This window comes from Stegodyphus dumicola, chromosome 6 (genome assembly GCF_044657685.1).
Source record: "Stegodyphus dumicola isolate Sdum_Otavi_A_Nest chromosome 6, ASM4465768v1".
Lineage (NCBI taxonomy): Eukaryota > Metazoa > Arthropoda > Arachnida > Araneae > Eresidae > Stegodyphus > Stegodyphus dumicola.
This window is the reverse complement of record NC_140773.1, coordinates 225,417,525-225,434,309: the sequence shown is the minus strand read 5'-3', so window position 1 is coordinate 225,434,309 and position 16,785 is coordinate 225,417,525.

The following is a 16,785-nucleotide window of genomic DNA, read 5'->3' as shown; positions in this document are numbered from 1 at the left end:
TGGTAGTTCGGTCCGAGGTTCGAATCCCGCGAACGGGCTGGCTGCATGGGTATTTTCGTGGTTTTCCCCATGTGTAACGTGTATACGAGCCAGTTTCCCTTAAAAAGTCCTCCACGAAGGCATCCCTCCCTTAAGGAAGATAGCCCTCGAGTGCTTTGTCGTAATCTAATAAACCAATCTGAAATATTTCTTTTGATAAAGATAAATTTTATTAACCTATTATCAAACCTGTGCATGCACCACTATTATTATCTCAGAGACGACTATGAGAGACTAGGGAGATGATATGGAGACTCGGGAATGACAAAGGTACAGTATTTACTATTTAGAAATCAAATAACTATTTCACGAAAGAATAATTTTAGGAAAGATTGTAAGAAAGCTGAATATAATATCCATGCATATAATTTTAATATTTTAAAAAATCAATGGCCAATTTATTTCTTTGACTCCAAACGAAATCATGAGGAAAAGTGGAAAATTTCTATGATTTTGCTTGCAAAATTGTTAGTTTGGCAGTCAGATACAGGATTATATATCCTATTAGACCCATTCATACGTTTCATAGAAAATTTTATTTGCTTTTACTTGTGTGTACTATAATTTTTTAGTTACTCGCTTGAAAATTAAAATTTAATCATAAAATTCTAACTGTGGTGTTCTTTCGCAATTCGAGTTTTAAAGGAAATAATAAATAGTTATCGACATGTTTGCTTTCGTGAAAGAAAGTTTTTCGTAAGGATAAGCAGAAAGGTCTTTTTCGTACCAATTACAATTCACCCTCGTTTTACAGAAGTAAGAAATTCTTCACTGCCTTGCATTAAGATAAACGACATTTGCCCCATCGAAAAGTGTGAAAACGCCTCTCAATCCTCTGTCGTCCCTAAAAGCAAAAGTTCGGCAGTTCCTCTTTCCTGACTTGCAGAAGACGATGCGAGCGCCCTCTGCAGCGCTGACGTGAATAATGGAGGCCATACGTCACGTTCATTACGGTAATGCACGTGCGTAGCCAGAGAGGAGTTTTTCCTTCTTTTTCTTTTTCTTTAACTTTGATTACGGTGCACCATGGGTGGGTTGAAATCTTACATAATTAAAGAAATGTAGTTTACTTTTCACGTCGTGCAAGTCTGATGAATTCAATAAAAGTTACATTTTCGAGGGGGACATCACTTTTCACTCAGCTAATCTCGTTTAAAAACAGACATTTATTTAAATAGGTATTGACATAATTGGAATAGAATGGAAGTGCTTTTCTTGTTACTTTAATTTTTGTACATTTTTTTTAATTATTCATGCTTCTTTTTCGCCCATTTCTATTATAAATTTCTAAACACATATCGAATACGACCGTCTGAGGCAAATAAAGTTTAAATAAAAAGTAAAGGTTTTTTTTTTTTTTGGGGGGGGGAGAGAAAAAATTATTTATGGACACAAGCACATGTTTGTAGCTCAACTTAAATTGTTTTCTTCTTGACTGCTACCCGTGGTCTTAAGCATACTTGAAGCTCAAAATTAGTTCGATTTCCAAAAATCAGAGACTAGTTAGTTTATTATTACTATTCTAATTACTAATACTAATTAGTATTATTATTACTGACTGCATATAGTTTTCACCCCTGCATAACGTAAATGCTAGCCACTTTTCTCTATCAAATACCTTGCATGAAAGCATTAATTTCCTTAGATACCCTATTTTCTCCTTCCTCCCGGCATGCCTTCGTGGTGTGTTGTATAGCGAAATTTCTCAATTTATTGACAAAAGATTTAAATATCGTAATTGTAATTATTTAGAAACTAGAATTATCCTAGTGTAATTTTGTTTCTTTATTAGTCCAAAGGGATTTGAATCCCGAAGGACTATTAGTTTCGTTTTGGCATTTTGCGTCGGACGGATAAATATAATGTTAAATGCCATAAAATGTTAGAGTCCTGCATTATATTTGAAGAAATTAAATAATGAAAATCTGCGTAAATGTATGTATATTTCTCACATTGTCATAAAACAACGGTACATAGAGTCATCGAATTTTGAATAACGTAATCCTCCAACGAATATGAGCATGTGGAAGACCAAATTTGAAATTTGTTTTATGATCGATTTCCTATTTTTTAAAACTTTGACGAATTTTTGATTAACAAACTCAAGGATTTCAAAGCGAGCAATGGCAACGTTGTGCAGAAAAAACATTTGTATCTCCAGCGCGTGAGTCTCTGTATCGGAAATTCTAAAGATATGCTCGTTTTAAAACTATTTTGCGATATTGCTGTTGCACTGGATCTTATGGTTTAAGTGCGAGGAACATGATATTTAATAAAGAAAGGTAACACACAAAATGTTAAAAAACGCCCCTTTGGACGTAATTTAAAATCTGAAACATTTCAGATTTTTTTTTATTTGTTTTAATGGGGTTTTTTATTTCACTATAAATTCTTATCTGATGACCAGTGCTTTAATGTCATTTTTGTTTGTTAAATTTTAATAGCAAAATTGGAACAATAAAGAAATATCTTGTATCTGAAAGAAATTAGGAAAGCTTGCAAATTTTGACTGCGCCATTTTCGAGTTGCTTCGAAGTCATAGATTGTTCGAAAACATCCTTTTGCCTTATCTTGCTAGGGGGACTTGAGTACGTGTTCTCCTTAACGGGTTGGTTTGGCTTATCCGGTTTTGGGGTTTCGGCTTTACTGGCCGCACCTGCGCAAGGGTTTTTTTTTTCCCATTGATTTGGCGAAAAATGGTGTAAGTTGTGTTTAGGGGGCGCGAAATACTGAAATTTTAGTATCCTGATTGTCGTTGTGTGATCACGCGAAAGAGTTCGTGGAAGACGTTTTCTGCTGGCTTTCAGGTGGTTAACACCTAAAAAATGCTTCCGGATCATTTCAACCATTGGGAATTGGGAATTCCAGCTGTTATTCCGAGCCTTGGAAAGGTTTAGAAATGCTTAATAATCGTGTAGATATTTTGTTGTAAATTAATTAAGCTATTGCTGTAAATTAATTAAAGTAAAATTAGCTGTAATCAAAAGACTTCTGGCTTGCTCTCAGCTAGGAGAGAATCCTACAGTATGCTCTCTGAGCGTTGATTGTTAGGGAAGTTCGAGTTTTAAGACGGCAGTCTACTTTGCAGAGTTGAAATATGTCGCAAGTTGTATTACATAGTTTTCCCTTCTTTTGGAGAACTTCTACTTTAATTAGCACCACTTTTAGTCAGCATTGATTTTCTTCAATTGGCCATATGAATTTTCTCCCCTGGGCTTTTGTGCTGATCTTCGAGAGGAGCAGTGAACTAATTTAAGAAATAACGTCATCCATAGTAGTTAGATAACGAACTCTACCTTTGATCCGGGTTATTCTGCTCGACATGAACAGAAGTCTACGGTCTAGAAGCCTGTCTGGAGGTGTCCGCAAAAAACATCGCGAACGAAGACGTCGCGGAGAAAACAACGCAAAGAGAAAATGTTGTGGAACAAAACATCGTGGGAGAAAATATAGCAGAGAGAAAACATCGTGGTACAAAATATCGTGGCCGAAAATAAAGCGGTTAAAAAACTTCGCAGTTTAAAAACATCGTTGTCAAAAATATGGTGGTAAAAAATAAAATATCTACAAATCATCGCATGATTATAACGTCGCACACATGCGTTTTCAGGTTTTGAAAGTTGTAAACGCATGTTCATATAAATATCATAGAGCGCAAGAAGGGCGATTCTTTTACTTCTATATTTCATATATTTGAACGAACTTGTAGAGACATTAGGATAGCTGGAAAAGCCGGAGAGATGAAAAATTAACAACCGCCTTCTCCGGGAATCGAATCACGAACCTCTGGAATACCAGCCCAGCGTGCAGAACCACTACACCACGAAGACACGCTAAGAAAGCGAGAGAAATACCTTATAAGTTCCCCTTTTTAAAGGGCGACTGGGTTTTTTTTAGGGGACCCAATCGCCAAATCCTGGGAGTGAAGAATCTTCATCCAACACAATTTTAGTTCGGGCGAAAATATTATTACAGCACTGGCTTCTGAAAAAGCTTCGAATTTTGTGGAAGTTAAAACCCCATCAGCAAAGCTACCTTTGGTGGCGATCCATCAACTTCCTTCGAATATGCAAAAAGAAGAACTAAAAAATGCAATCCATGCTGAGTTTGGCCTTGGTGAAGGAGATGTGAGACTTTTTGTTTCGTCTTAAACAACGAAATAACATTAAATGGGTCATTGAATGCCAACCTCGAGCATTTCTAATAATCATAGCAGCACCCAAAACTTTACTTCGGCTGGAACAGTTATTCCATAATTGAACATTTTACAATTAAAAGATGTTACCAGTGTCAAAAATATGCGCACTTACAAAAAGACTGTAATCGCTGGCCTGTTTGTGCAAACTGTGCACAGGACCACGATACACGTGAATGCAACTCCGAAGTTATAGCTTGTCATAACTGTCTCTCACATAATGATTACGCTAAAGTTGTTGTTCCAATCGACCACGCTACTTACTGTAATGACTGTCCCTGTTATAAAGCACAAGTAGATAGAATCCGGTGCCAAACAATATATATTTAATGCGGTTATAATGAGTGATATATTGAGATATCATGTGTTATTCACTAAACTTTTATGGCGATCTCTATACCCCGTTGACTATGAAGAACATTTTCAATGAACAATGGACTGCTATTATATCTTAATTGAATTATTATGTGGTCACTATACAAAAATTGACTCTGGGGGACATTTTATTTGAACAAAATATTTTTCAGCATCTTCAACTGATTTCAACTGTTAATAATTTAATTAACTATAATGAATGTGTATTATTATCTCATTTCCTACATTAATTATTTATTTGAAATGCTCGTTATTATATTTATGTTGAAAAATGATATGTATCATTTATGTAGTGTTGAGTACTTGTTTTAATCTGTCATTTTAATAGTGCAATTTATTAAAATTATATTCATTTTCATATTATTTGTTCAATGTATTATCTGTCTACTCTTACATATTATAATGAGAAATTATATGGTTGATATTAATTGTTTCAATATATGTTTTTGAATTTACCGCTGGTTCTCTTTTGCATAACCCAATAGAGTTAATGTTAATTTTGACACCTGGAAAATGTTGTTGTCAATGAGTAATTCTTTTAATAACTATTTCATATTGTTCCTTGGCATTCTTAGTTTAAATATATATAACCAAATTTCTCCTAAAATTTATTTGTTTCTTTGTAATTTAAAATTTATTGTTTTTCTGGTTCTTTTCCGTGTATCATAACTCTTTTCCGTTTCTATTGCTTTCCTATTACTGGTATCTATCTCTCCTTTGAAATTCTGTTTTGCCGCATATTGACATACATTGCGGAAAGCCGCTTTTACAGGTATTTTACTAAGAATCATCACTAGTCCTGGGGATTATTAATTGAGTTTTTATATCTTTTCATACGACGCTTACTTATTGTAATTGAAATATATTATATATATTTTTGCTCCATGTACTGATTATAAAGTATCATTTACTTATTAAATTTTGATGTTTAGGTATATCTAAACATCAAAGTCTTTCACTATATTTTGTATGAGAAATATCACAAGTACTGGGACTATATCTTGAGTTTCCATATATCTCATACGACGTTTTCTGATTGCAATTGAATTATATAATATATATTTTTGTTCCAAGTACTGTATATTAAAGTCTCATATATTCATTAAATACTGATGTTGATGTTTATGTATATTTTGAGTTTTTCAGGATACTTTGTATAATTCTCTCCATATTATATATTTTATCCAACTCAGCACTATTAGTTTTGTTATTGATATATCTAATATTTGTCATTGATTAGCAATATTATTTATTCCATAACTCTGCCACTTTATTACTTTATGTATTTAAGTATTCTCGGTTCTCTCCAAATGTAGGCATAACTTACTTCAATTCATATATATTTGCAAATTTCTACTGATATATGGTAACTTGGATATTTATTAATGTGACATGTTTGAATATTACATGCAATAGTTATGTATATCTTTTGTACTTCATTATGGTATTTTATTTAGGTAGCATGTTTTTCTATTTCTTTTAAATTTTTAGTTCTTTTATTTGTTTAAATTAGTAATTTTGTGTTTTGTATCTGCATTAATTTTGTTATCAGGTCATACCAATTGTTTTACTGCTGCGCAGTTATGAGCCTTTATATAGACATGTAACCTTGTGAATTTTCTCAATGATACCCGGACGGTTGGTTGAGTTTTGTCTGGAGGGCGCTTTTGGTCTGTTGGACTGCCCTCTGGATGGTCCGGGCGCTGGGCTTCGGTTCCGGGTGCGGGTCGCCCATGGGATCTCAATACCAATTGACCATTATGGTAAAGGGACAGTACCCGTGCCCCCTCCGTCACCTGTCACCTGTAGAGACATTTGGTTAATATGAAAAGCCAGAGAGATGAAAAATTAGCAACCTCCTATGCCGGGAATCGAACCACGGACCTCTGGAATACCGGCCCAGCGTGCAGAACCTCTACACCACGAAGGCGGGAGAAATACTTTATAAACTAAAGAAGGAAACTTAAGCCATTGAAAATGAGTAGAAAATTAATGCAATTTAAAAAGCTTAATAGAATTTTAAATTTATATATATATTTAGTTAACAAAGGTAATTAATAAATTAAGCTTTTTTATAAAGTTTAACTGCTACTTTTTCATGAAGGATAGTTTAAACATGCTTAAAAGAGGAAGATAAATAACTGCATGAGATTACCTCTATAGAAATTGCTCAGTTAATGATCAAATTATTTTCTTTCACATTTGTTAATCTGATATTGTTTTAATGAAAATTATGCATTGTGTTGTTTCCGTTTATTCTTAAAGTGTCGTTACCATTTTCATGTAATCAATTTTTTGGAGATCGATTTGCTAGTTATAACAACAGTCAGTTACATAATATGCCACCATGCAATTTGGAAAACTCATGTATGCGATGTTATCGTCATGCGATGACTTATAGGTACTTTTCTTTTTACCACGATATTTTGGACGATAATGTTTATAAACTGCGAAATTTTTGAACCTCTTTATTTTCGACCACGATATTTTAGAACTGCGATGTTTTCTCCGATGGTGTTTTGTACCACAACGTTTTCTCCTTGCGTTGATTTCTTCGCGGCGTTTTCGTCCGCGACGTTTTTACAACGATGTTTTCGGCTATAACTCTGTCAGGATGGTGTAAATTATATTTGTCTTCCATGGATCACATCAGCTTCGTCGTGTAGACTACATGCAGGCGGTATCCAGGAGCTTGGTCGACTGAAGTCTGGTGCTACAGCTTCCGAAGACCTGACTTCTTTCGAATGCGGTACTGAGTTTACCTCCCCAAGGATGGGCTTGACTCAACTTCTTCGTTTATCTTGTTCCTGCGTTCGAGGTCAAGCACAGGAAGGAGCCCGTGTCCATTCTAGTTTCAGACGCCGATGTCTAAAATGTTTTAGTCTAGCATCCTCTTAATGGATAGAAATTTGATGGACTGTAGTTTTGCTTGTGAGTTCTCCTGATTCCAGAAATAATATAAATAATTTTGGTTAAGGACTAAATTGAATTAATTTTACTATGTTAAGGTAAATGCTTCTTTCGTCTGCGTGGCTGAGGAGGGATCAAAATCTACTCTTGAAAGAATAAATATTTTCTCATTTGTTGCAGACTTAATATGCTCAAAAATATGAAATGATATTCTGTAGTATTTCTCATAGTTAACCAGGTGCATAACATTATAATTATTTAATTAGGTACCCATTCTTTTTTTAATAGTGTCTAATTTAATGTTCTCATGTAAGGTAAATAGAGTAATCAACCTTAACGTACTAATAGATTAGTAATAGAAAAGAGCTGAATTGATTCTGTCGGTTGTTTATTTTATTTAAACTGTTTATATTATATGTTCTCTTGAATGGTCATTTGATATATATATTTCAGTATTTTTGTTACCGACCCATTTCAGTAGGGTTAACTTAACCTTTGGGAATTTTAATTTCATAAGTGTATGGTCATTGAACCGATACGAACCCGGTATTCTAAATTACAACGTAACTACCACATACTCGGTTTAATTACGGTTATGAGTAAAGTGAATTCAGATATTTATTGGAGTAATAATTGCAGTGCTTTTTGAATGGTACTTCTTTTTAGAACAGTAGGATTACATGTAGCCTCAGTTTTCAATGGTACCTTTATTGTTTAAGTTATGTAACCAAATTCTTGAGTGTTCATTTAGCATTATTGGCTCCTTAAAAGTTCTAATTAATTAATTGGGTCCAGAACAAGTTATATTTAACAATCTTGTCACTCAAAGGTGAAAATATCCCATTTAGTACAGAGAAAGTTTAAAAGTATTACATTGGTGTTGGGAAAGCGGTACATTATAGATGTAATGGTAGCGCACTCGGCGCGTATTTGAGAGGTCCACATTTGAGTATCGGAGAAAGGCATTACACATTTCTCAGCTCTCCAGCCTTAAAAAACCTAATGTCTCTATATCGGCGACATATACTGTTGCTATAATTGGAAAGTTGTCTGTAAGTGGAGTTACCTATATATATATAAGCGAAATACCACTGACTCATCACGAAATCTCCGAAACTATATACCCGATTGACTTGAAATTTTGCATAGTTACTCATTCACGATGTAGACGCGCACTAAGAACGGATTCTGTCCAAAATGGATATTTGTTGTACAATATAAGTTTCCCATACATTTGGTTTTCAAATCCAAGTTCAGAATTTTCTTCATTGTTGCCGAAACTAGACATGAAATACAATGTTGCCTATGAAAGGATTTTCCTTAAAATTATTAAATTGGTAAATAACTTGCATCTATCAATGAATGCAAACAACAGTTAAATGATAAAGTTAATAATAATATTTATATTTATTTGCTATCATGAGTTTCATGAAAATAAACGTTAAGAGAAATAAATTATTGCGATAAAAAATAAAAATGTTGTTCTTATTTATAAAAATTACCATACATAAAATAATCAAAGACAAATAATCATAACTGATCAAAAAATTTGATAGCATAGATAATAACATTTATTTTCATGAAACATATGATAACAGTTAAATATATATAAACCTTAGTTTTATGGTGGCAATTTTTCGTGCTGTAGGCCTATTGGAGATCCCGCCACGTTAAATAATGGGCATGTATCCCAATACACAGTACCTCAAGGGTGATGTGGAAATCTGTGTATGTTAAATTCACTCACTGGCACTATATTTCCCGACTTTAAATTTAAAAAATTTACATTAATTACCAATTGGAAATTAGACGTTTAGTCCATATAAGAAGCCTAGGCTCACATTCAAATAGATAGTGTGACAATTCAAATAGATAGTCGGGTATCAGCTAGTTAGTAATAATAATAATAATAATAATAATAATAATAATAATAATGATTAAAAAGGACTCATTATTATTATTAAGATAATAATTATTATTACTACATATTATTATATATAATTATTATTTTTAATTAATGTAACGTATAATTATTGCTATTATTATTATTTAATAATCATTGCATATATAATAACTATTATTCTTACATTTTTAATAATAAGCTCTACTTTGATAAGCTTGTTAATTTCCATGTGAGTTCACAGACAATCTAAGCTTTAATCACTAACATGCATTACATTGTAAGCCTTAAATTTAATAGGCTTATAAATATTTTAATAAATATTTTATTCAGAATAGCATTCTTTTCTTACTTAATATTTAATCTTAGTTTCGATCCCTGTATTGTTATACTTGCAGCAAGCACGATTAACATAAATCATTTAAAGAAACACATTGCAACTATCTCCTATGTTTATGAAATTTGAACTTATCTATTAACAAAACTCTAATTTTGGAACAATGAAACTAATGCACGTCTTAAATTAGACTTTCTACATTCGAGCTTGTGTTTCATTACCTAGATTATTACAGATCTTCGTTTTCATTTGTTAATAAAATTATTTAACCATTCATAAAACTGTTTAAAGACTTCCTTTCATTTTAGTCAACTGATCTCTTAAATCCCCTCCATTATTTACTGCATCCCTTCCCCAATGCATTCAGTCACAGCCCCCTCCCTCCGATGTTCGATATCGACGTCATCTCTAGGAAATGGGCAACTATTCATTGGAAGGAAGACCCCACTGTCTTCAGAGCGACATAATCAAATTCTACAACAAGAGCTGAGGAAATTATCGGCTTTCTGACTCATCGGCTGCCCGTGATCGGAATTATAGCCTTCTCCCTCTTTGTGTCAGTCTCAGCCCTCAAGCACCACCCCTCTACGAGGGCCCTCTTTCTATCTGCTATGCCTCCACCCCACTCTCCCGGATACAGGAAAAACGTGCATTTCCTGCAGGAAGGCATTTTTGAAATGATACTATAATTCAGTACTTTATCTGAAACTTAAAGTTTACTTCACAGCAACTCCTAATTATTTATGTATATAAATAAAATAAATTCATGTATTGATAAAATTCCAGTTTTTAAATATGCATGAATGACCGCCCCCCAACCATTACGCTGAAATATATATAAATAGAAAAGTCCAAATTTTTAATACAGAAAATTGCAAAATTAGTTTTTACAATTTTCTATACTAAAACTTTCTTGAGTATACAAGTTGTACAAACAATACCGGTACAATTATTTGGTTTGGTTTGGTTTGGTTTATTAAATTATGGCAAAGCACTCGAGGGCTATCTGCCTTAAGGGAGGGATGCCTTCGTGGATGACTTTTTAAGGGAAACTGGTTCGTATACACGTTACACATGGGGAAAACCACGAAAACGCCCATGCAGCCAGCCCGTTCGCGGGATTCGAACCTCGGACCGAATTACCAGTGTTCAGCGACGTTACCGCTCAGCCCGGTACAATGTACATTGCTCAAAAAAAGGGGGGCAGTTTTATATTTCTCGTTCCACTGGGCCGATTGACGAAATACAACTTTCGTTTCTCATGTCTCGAAAGCGCGACTAAGGATATGTATTAGATTTTTATATACCATTGTTCTAATAAAGGAATTTTGACACAAAATCGGACTTTTTCTGAAATGATATGCCATTTTTTTTCCAATATATCAATTCTACTATTCAAGTTATGCCAAACTGCCAAGTTTTGTAAAAATCACACGAGTCGTTTTTAAAAATGAGCTGTCAAAATTTTAGCTCCTCAGTGTTAATTGAATTGTATCTATATTTATTAATATCTGTTTTTTTTTATTAAACTTACTTGATTCCTTCTTCGAGAATTTGAAATTTAGGCTTCATCCAAATATAATTCGCCAATTTGTTTTATGATTTATTTTTTAAATTTGTATTTTTAAATATTTTCATAAATTTTTCGAAAACTTTTTGTATTATAACCTATAACATTTTTAACATCATCTTAAAGAAGATGTATTTCTAGGGCACACCTGCAAAAAATTAGAGTTTTGTATTCAAAATTTTCTAAGATATACCTGAATTTACGTGTTGGATCATTTTGAACTTTATCATCTTTTTTTCAGCGATAATAACGCCAAATGTGGTTTACGCACTTTGTTAAAATTATTTGAAAAAATGAACGATGACTTTTTTTTCTGCTAATCTACAATGAAAAAAAGAAAAGGAAAATAGGTTGCTATAAATTTAAAAGCTCGTCAAGTAAATTACTCATGGCGAAAACTGAAAAAATTACGTCAAGATAAATTTTTGAATTTCTCCGTAAATTTCGCACCAAATGTTGCAAAATTTAATACTTAGGTATAATTTGAGTCATAGAATCAAAATATGGAAAACAACTGGCATGTCATTTCATAAAAAGACCGATTTTGTGTCCAGCAGACAGACATGAGTCTAGCTAGACCAAAGCGTGGAAAGCAAGTGCGTTATGTTCAAGATGAAATCTTATTCAGACTGAGTCAGTTTTGGTTCTCAAAGCATTCTGATTGGACAGTTAATATTGCTCTAAAATTATTATTGGCTGGTTGAGTTTTAGTTCCATTTACATCATCATAATTACGTAAGAATCATATGACATAGAATAGTCTCGAAATGATGCAGTGCAGAGAGGGGTTACTATTTTTATAATAGAGAAGGGAAATTAATTTACTCTCCTAATTTAATCTTTTACATATTCTTTATTTTTCTTATATAATTTATAATAATAAAACTTTTCATATACCATCTCCAAAGAACACAAATTCAATTTAACACCATATGAAAAAAAAATTTGGAATTGAAATTAGTATTTTAAATAATTTCAACATCTTGTTAAAAAATGTGCTAAAAATCTTTAATCGCAAAAATACCAAAACCAAAAAAATTTTAAATTGAAAAGGTAGCTATTGTCACTGATCGCAGGTAATCGACTTATCAAGGGGATAAACCAATCTATCATCAATTAACAACAACTAAATAAAAAGAGTGTTTCATCTTACTTCCAAGTAAGCATCAAATTATTTGCTAAATTCAAACCATAAGTCATAATTAAAACTCAATCCAAATACAGACATTTGTCCATTAAAGCCAAAAGAATCTTGTAAATGAAAATAGCAAATAATCTTAAAATTAAAGTTTTCAATAAAAACACAATTAATCTGAACGTGATGCTTTAGAAGACATATCCCCTACACTCTCATTTTAAAAATTCAAAGACAGAAGCAAACATATTAGAATATTAAAAGTTGATTCATAAACATAAGATAAAAATGATACAATCTTGAAATAAAACAGCCTACTCTCTTTGTATTATCTCCAAGACGAATTCAATTTTCTCATCAATTTAGGTTAAACTTTCTTAAATAGAAAACTGCACTTTTTACTTTCATCACTTAATACTTGAATTTCCAGCCATTTGGTTTTAAAAATATTTTTGAAGGCAAGTTTGTTCATTTTAACTTACTAGTTTGATCTTTAAATTTCTAATTAACTACTTGTTTTGAGCTTTTATTTTAAGATTGTATCATTTTTTTATCTTCTTATGTTTTTGAATCAACTTTTAATGTTCTAATATGTTTACTTCTGCTTTTTAATTTTTAAAATGAGAGTATAGGGGATAGGTCTTCTAAAGTAAGGATCTCGTTCAGATTAATTGTGCTCTTATTGAGAACTTTAATTTTTCGATTATTTGCTATTTTGTTTTAAAAGATTATTTTGGCTTAAATGGACTGTATTTGGATTGAGTTTTAATTGGGACTTATGGTTTGAATCTAGCAAATAATTTGATGCTTACTTGGAAGTAAGATGAAACACTCTCTTTATTTAGTTGTTGTTAATTGATCGTAGATTGGCTTATCCGCATCATAAGTCGATTAATCTTCGATCAATGACAATAGCTACTTTTTCAAATTTAAATTTTTTGGTATGGTATTTTTGAGATTAAAGATTTTTCTTAGCAGATTTCTTAAAACTTGGAAGTAAGATGAAACACTCTCTTTATTTAGTTGTTGTTAATTGATCGTAGATTGGCTTATCCGCATCATAACTCGATTAATCTTCGATCAATGACAATAGCTACTTTTTCAAATTTAAATTTTTTGGTATGGTATTTTTGAGATTAAAGATTTTTCTTAGTAGATTTTTTAAAAAGATGTTAAAATTATTTAAAATACTAATTTCAATTCAAAAAAGTTTTTTCATATGGTTTTAAATTTAATTTGTGTTCCTTAGTGATGGTATATGGAAAGTTTTCTTATTATAAATTATTATAAATTATTGGTATATTACTTTACAGCTTTAGCGTAAGTCATAGGCCTTTTTAATCTACTTTTAATTACCTTAATTTAAAATATATGTGCACACTGTCATATTTGTTTTCATTTTATAAATAACAAAGCACTTATATTACTGAATTCGTAGTGCTTAAATGTTTTACACACCAATATTCCCTTAGGTGCGATATTTTCTTAGTTTAAAATGAAGTGGGAAAAAGGCCTTCTTTTTTTCACTTTTGCCTATGCCAGTAAAAGCATTTCATTTTCTTTTTAAATTTTTCCTTACATTTTCCTCCTCGTTTGCTTATTCTCATCAAATATTTAACCTAAAAAATAACGAGAAGTACTATTTTTTATATATATATCGGGTGTTAAAAAATATGTCATGTAAAATTTTTGTTTTCCACGAAAACAAACGTTGTATAAAAAGTTAATTACTAAATACTTTGGGGAAATAGCGAATAGTGATTATTGCGTAAATTTTCTGATAATGTGTACCTCGTTATTTAAGAGAATTGTGTGTTTGACATAAGTTGTGGAAGCTGGATTGTGAGGGGTTTTTTTTTCCCTGTAATAACTATTAACAGTAGTTGTAATAAAGCCTTCTTCAATTAAATTAGGTATCAAAAATTTTTAATTAATTTTAAGTCAGAAATATTTGGTGGGAGAAAAACAGAAAACTCTTATCTCGTGAACATTAACTACTTTCTCGTTGGTGCACACTTACTTCTCTCTAACAATAAATTTATTCTTGAACTTATACTAAATAATTTTTTCATGTTAAGGTTGTGAAAGCTTATCGCACTCCCCAGAACGTGCTGTCATTCTGTAATTCATTGCTGTGTTGAGCAAGTAATTGGAAAATCCAAAGATTCCAATCCATCAGATTATGTAACTAATTTGCCATATTTCCTGATTCAGAAAGCCTAACGAATCTCTTGCATAGTTATTTTGGGTATTTAGATATCGCAAAAGATCCTAGAAATCGGACTCTAAGGATAGATATTTTTATGAAAAATAATCTAAAGAAGTAACTTGTGATTACATTACGAGCAGAAAAAACCAAGGAATACCTCGACTATATTTATTCCTCTTCCTAAATACTAATGTTAACATTTGTCTAAGAGTAAGCCTACGTAATTTTGACAAAACGTTTATAAGGTATTTTCTCCTTCCTTTCTACATGCCTTCATGGTGTAACGGTAGCACGCTCGATGCGTATTCGAGATTCGGTGCGTATTCCAGGTTCAAGTCCCTGCGAAGGGAATGCTCAAATTTCAGTTTCCTGACATCAAAAAATCGTAATGACCCTACAGTGACCCCTGAACTAAACAAAGGTGGTGGATGATAATTCTTCACCACCAGGATTTACCGAATGGGTCCCCTAATCCTCAGCCGCCCTTTAAATAGGGGGGTATATAAGGTACCTTGTCCCTTCTTTCTGCATGCCTTCGTGGTGTAACGATTAGCCCACTTGTCGCGCATTGGAGAGGCCCAGGTTCGAGTCCCGGCGAGGGCACTGCTCATTTCTCATGTATTTTTGCGTCAAAATAACCTAATGGCTCTACGGTGTCCGAACTAAAAGGCTAAAAGGATGATGATTCTCCACCACTAGGACTTGGCGATTCGATCCCCTAATCTCCAGTCTCCATTTAAAAGGGGAGAGTATATAATGTATTTTTCTCCCTCCTTTCTGCATTCCTTCATCGTGTAAGGGTAGCAAACTCAGTGCGTATTCGAGAGGTCTAAAATCGAATGCCGCCCAAACGGTATAGTGGTTAGGTGAGCCTGACTTCGATACCGAAGGGCCCGGGTTTGAATTCCGGAGAAGGCATGGTTGCAACTGTCCGTCCTTTATAGGAGGCAATGGTGCACCACCTATTAGGTCTCTCCATAATAAAGAGACACTACGTCTGGCCTTAGTATAGATTAATGGACTCTGTTAGAAAACTGTAACTGTTCACAATCTGCCATTGGAAAAAAAAAAAGATTCAAATCCCAGTAAGGACAATGCTCATTTTTCCTTCAAAAATAAAGTTAGTTTTTGAAGTTATGTACTTCAAAAAATCCAAATCACTCTACAAGTTAACTAAAACGAACAAGAAATTAATTTAACATTTTTATTTAGTATGAGTTACTTCGAAAGGCGGCGTCATATATCAGTATCAACAATGGTGAGCTTTTGTTTCTTATTATGTTTTATTTATTTAAAATAAAATATTTCATTTAACCGCTAATAGGTTAGTCAATGACACAGGATTAGGTCTCTGTAATAGATAAGTAGTATTTTGCCTTCATCATCGATTAACCAGCCACAGTGAAAACCTGATTGCTCGGTGATACAACACAAAAGTATTCTTTTAATTCTGTCATTTTAATTTTATATAAATTGAAACTGTTTAATAAATATAATTTATTAGAACAAGTAATATACTGTTACATGCATGTGGCTTCATAATGGAATGAATGCACACAAAACCGACGATAACGTGATAAAATGTATTTTTCCAAAAGAAACACTTCACAGCTTGGGAACTTTTTACTAAAGCACTCGTGCAGCTATCAGTATGACAAAGCTCAATCAGTAGTTAGCACTTCAGACTACTGACATAGTTGAATACAGTACCATGCAAAGCGCATCTAAAGAGAGAAGCTCGTACAGAGATCTCTCAATATTCCGAGGCCCACTTTGAACTAAAACTTAGAACTGCTGCTCTGACTGGTCTTATATAGTTTTCTCCCGGCCGCCAAGAAAGTTCTAGTACCTATGATTTCTCGAATTTATTATGATTCCTGCTCCACATCTCCTGCTCTAAAAGTAACCTAATGACTGTATAGTGGCTCCCGAACTAAAAACGGTAATGGATAATGATTCTATGCCCTCAGGATTTGGCGACTGTGTTCCCTAATCCCCAGTCGCCCTTTCAAAGAGGGAGTATATAAGGTATTTCTCCAGCCTTCTTACCATGCCTTCGTGATGTAGTGGTCAGCACACTCGGCACGTATTCGAGAGCTCCGTGGTTCAAGTGCC